At 44.7% G+C, this 4,696-nt stretch overlaps 1 long non-coding RNA gene across 1 annotated transcript; it reads right to left on the reverse strand.

Moving 5' to 3' along the window:
• Positions 1 to 1,278: 1,278 nt before the first annotated feature.
• LOC123099997 (uncharacterized) lies at positions 1,279 to 3,796 on the reverse strand. The gene is made up of 3 exons (XR_006448324.1): positions 3,661 to 3,796; positions 3,453 to 3,529; positions 1,279 to 1,768 (listed from the first exon to the last, which is right to left on the reverse strand). It is a non-coding gene; the product is annotated as an uncharacterized lncRNA (long non-coding RNA).
• Positions 3,797 to 4,696: the final 900 nt, after the last annotated feature.

The raw sequence follows: 4,696 nt of genomic DNA on the forward strand, positions 1-4,696 counted from the left end.
CATTTTATCTTGATTAGCACGATTAATAGCAAGTTCATCATAGTTTCCATCACTAGAGTTGTCAACAAGTAAATCATCATCACCTAGCAAATCATCTTCATCACTATTGAAATCAACATACTCGGGGTGTGATACCTTTGGGCCTTTGGCCATGAAGCATCTTCCAATTCCTTCATTTGGTGAGTCAAATATGTCATAGGAGTTGGTTGGCACAAGTGCTAGACCGGCAACACCTTCATCTTGAGTATATTCGGAGTCGGAGTGATAACTTCTCTTGGAGTGATGGTCGGAGTCGAAGTCGGATACCCATTCACCAACGTGAGCTTGAGGTCTTCGTTTTGTGTAGCTCTTTGATGATTTGTCCTTCCTTTCCGAATCCTTGCTTCTGCGAGGGGATCTTCGTTTATATCATCTCTACTCCTCCTTTCTCTTGGTGGTGATTCTTCTCTTCTACTTCTCCTTTTGGGTGAATCTTCTCTTCTTTTGTAGGGGGCGTACACTCATTGGAGTAGTGTCTGGGTCTTCCACAATTGTAGCAATTACGCTCACGACTTGAAGATATTTTGTCATTGTAGGACCTTGACTTGGAACTTATTTCCTTGCTTCTACTATTGTAGAACTTGTTGAAGTTCTTCACCATTAGGCTCAATTCCTTATTGAAGGTTTGTTTCTCACTTGATGATGTAGGAGCATCACCTGAGGCTTTGTAAGAACCACTTGACTTGTTGTGAAGCTCTTCCTTATCCTTGAGTGACATCTCATGAGCAACAATTCTTCCAATGACTTCTGTTGGCCTGAGATCTTTGTAATTGGGCATCATTTGGATCAATGTGCACACGGTATCATATTTTCCATCGAAGGCTCTTAGGATCTTCTTGATGATGAATCTATCGGTCATCTCTTCACTTCCTAAGCCGGCAATCTCATTTGTGATGAGAGCAAGCCTAGAGTACATTTCAGCGACACCTTCACCATCCATCATTTTGAACTTGTCAGGTTGACTTTGAAGCACATCCAATTTGAATTCCTTGACAGAGTCGGTACCCTCGTGCATATCAATCAAAGTATCCCAAATTTTCTTTGCATTCTCAAGACGGCTGATTTTGTTGAATTCTTCAGGGCAAAATCCGTTGAAGAGGATATCGCAAGCTTGAGCATTGTATTGCAGCATCTTCAACTCTTCCGCAATTGTTTCACGGTTTGGTTCTCTCCCATCAAAGAATTCACCTTGCAAGCCAATACACACAATAGCCCAAACGGCGGGGTTATGTCCAAGAATATGCATTTTCATCTTATGCTTCCAACTAGCGAAATTAGTACCCCCTCCGTCTGGGAAAAGTTGTCTCTGGCTTAGTTCATTCGCAACTTTACAAAAAAGCCCTTATGATTCTAAATCGCTTGCTACTTACCCCCATCTTCTTCCTCCCTTCCCTCGTCGCCCGCGGCAGGAACCAGGCGCAGCCATCAGCGGCAGCCGTCGCAGGGCCTAGCGCGCCGCCGCCTACCTGTGTCGCTGCTGCGCCTCTGCTGGTCCGCTGCCAATCTGCGTCGCCCCTGCCCACATGCGCTGCTCGCATGGAGGCGAGCTCTGCCACCGCCCATCTGCCGTTTTTGCTCCTCCATGGCGACCGCTTCGACGGGCGGCTCCTCCTCATCGCATTGATCATCTCCGCCGCCGCTTCCTGGCGCCCGCCGTGGCCACCCACTCTGGTGCGGGGTTTGGGAAGTCACTGCTGCTCCTTCCCCACCCATGCCCCTGCTGCGACTCCTGAGATGCATGAAGATATTTGGAAACAATCAATCAATTTTTGGAATAAATAAATCAACTTCGGGAAACATCAATCAACGAATTTTTGAAACAATCAATCAATTTTTGGAATAAATCAATTAACTTTGGGAAACAATCAATCACTTTTCAGTGCACAATCAATCAATTTATTTTGGAAACAAGCCATATGATTCCACCAGATTCCTTAAGGCTAACTAGGCTATGTTTTGATTAGTTAAATAAGATCATATTGGCCTTTGCACTATCCATTATCTCCATTAGTGATTCTACTGAAAATATCCCATATCACTGTCTTACAAGGTTATTACAAACATCGGTGTTTATCTCACCATTGATAAGGCAAGGTTACTCCTCTAAATAAATGTTGAATTTGCCCCCAAGAGAGGAGATGAATAATTTTTAGTACCAATGTGTCAGGAGAACTATATAGAAGGTCTATAGTGCTTACATGAACCAATGCTGCCATTTTCTATATATAGAAGGTCTATATATTCAGATTACATGAACATAAATGCAACATCTATTCTTTATCAGATTGGAGAAGAAAATGATTGATAAAGAAATGCTTTTATATATTCAGATTATATATAGAAGGTCTAGAGTACTTACATGAACCAATGATTGATAAAGAAAATGCTACCACATGTCCACGCAAATTCAGTATCCACATGTCCACAATTCAGTGTTAACACAAATTCATTATTCGGTGCTACCACATGTCCACACGACGACATCAGGATGATTGATAAAGAAATGCATAACACTACATTAACACCACATCCTGCATGTTTCAGTTTTCAGTTTTGACAGTGAAAAATTTTACTAAATTTTCCTTAAGCATGTTACTTAAGGAACAGGGGCCCTTCTTTCCACCTTGCTATTGAGCCAACTGTAATTGGGAGGAATCTGAACCTCTCCCTTGTCCTTCTCCTCTCTCTGAACTATCTCTCCAGTTTTCTTTACCAATCATAACACGAAAGTTTTCAGTTTTGACAGTGACAAAATCTTGCTCTGAATTTACACTGTTAATTTGACAAAAATCTAGATTTACACACTGAATTAGCTTGACGAGATTCAGTTCATCTTGCTCAAATCTAGTCTAAATTTACAAAACACTACAACATAACTTGCAATTTTCAGTACACCATTGTGAGAAAACATACAAATATACTCCCAAGCTCAAGCTCAAGATAGGCTAAATTTGACAACTACTGTACTCAAAAGAAGCATTTTGGATTATCACAGCAAAAGAAGCATTTATGCAGTCTGAAGCATTTTTATGCAGTAAAGAAATTGAATCCTTTTCTACTGTAATGTTTGAACTCAGTTTAAATGGAAGAAGAAAATGCAAGTGATAGCTTCAAAATACAGTATCCTCTATGGTTATTGATTGCTTTTATTCCTTTCTTTTGTTCTGAAATGTCCATCGATGGTGCAGATATACTGTAATGTTCAGACATAAAGCTCAGGGCTCTGCTGTCTGAAGCATCTTATGCATGCCCTGGTTACAATTTTATGCATTTTGTTCTGAAGCATTTTATGCAGTCTAAAGCTTAGCTTGTTCTAACTGAATTTAGTCAGAACAAAACTGCTCTGCTCTGACTAGTTCAATAGCCTGAACAATAGCCGTACTAAATCATCAAGGGCGCTGCACATCACGCACCTGAGATCAAGGGCGCTGCACATCATGTATCAAGGCGCATCCGGTCCAGTCCTTGGCACTAACTCCTCCTCCAATCACTGCAAAAACCAAGAGTAGAAAATCAGCTCGCCTTCTTCAGCAGAAAGAACAAACAAGCAAGCAAGAAAATCCATGAAGAAAGAGACCAGCAGCAGACGGCCGCAGCGGTGGAGACGGAGACCTGCGGTACCTTGTCGAGCATGCAGGAGACGGAGACAAGCAGCAGAAGCAGCGGTGGCGGCGACCACGAGAAGCCGGTGGAGCGAAGAAGGCAGCTCGTACATCAGTCTGCCGGCTCAGGGGGGGGGGGGGGGGGGGGGGGGGGGGGGGGGGGGGGGGGTATGGCAGCGGCTAGACGAGCACGGAGCAGTGGCATGTGGTTGGAGCAATTCACGGGGACATGAGCGCCAAGTCGCGGGCTTTGCAGAAAAGGGGATCCTTTCCCGCTTGCCTGGTGCAGGCGAAGAGAAGAGGCGAGACGAGGGGGAGAAGGCGGTCGGCGCGTGGCGAGGCGACGGAGCAGGCGGCGAGGGGACGGGCGAGGCGACGGAGAAGGCGGCGGCCGGCGCGTGTCGAGGCGACAGAGCAGGCGCGGTGGGACGCGTGGTTTGTCGGAGGAAAGGCGAGGGGTTTTTCGTACTCCTTTTTCCGGACGGAGGGAGTACCATCAAAGTAATGACCTCTACGCTCGTAATTTCCCTCGCTAGACGCCATACTCTTCTAGGTTGTGAAACCAAGGCTATGATCACCAAAAGCTATGGAAATCAAGGCAAATGGAGACCAAAACGCTGATACCACTTGTAGGATTGAAAGTATGTCTAAAGGGATGATTAGACTACTTGATTAAATAAAAATCTAGCATTTTCCCAATTTTAAGTCTTGGCATATTTTAGCAACTTAGCACAAGTCAAGCAATCAACCTACACATGCAAGTCTAAGAGTATAGCAGCGGAATGTAAAACATTTGCATATGAAGGTAAAGGGAGGAGTTTGGAGGGAGCAAACGCCATGTAGACACGGAGATTTTTGGCGTGGTTTCGATAAGTGGTGCTATCGTACATCCACGTTGATGGAGACTTCAACCCACGAAGGGTAATGGCTGCGCGGGTCCACGGAGGGCTCCACCCATAAAGGGTCCATGAAGAAGCAACCTTGTCTATCCCACCATGGCCATCGCCCACGAAGGACTTGCCTCACTAGGGTATATCTTCACGAAGTAGGCGATC

This window comes from Triticum aestivum, chromosome 4D, assembly GCF_018294505.1.
Source record: "Triticum aestivum cultivar Chinese Spring chromosome 4D, IWGSC CS RefSeq v2.1, whole genome shotgun sequence".
NCBI lineage: Eukaryota > Viridiplantae > Streptophyta > Magnoliopsida > Poales > Poaceae > Triticum > Triticum aestivum.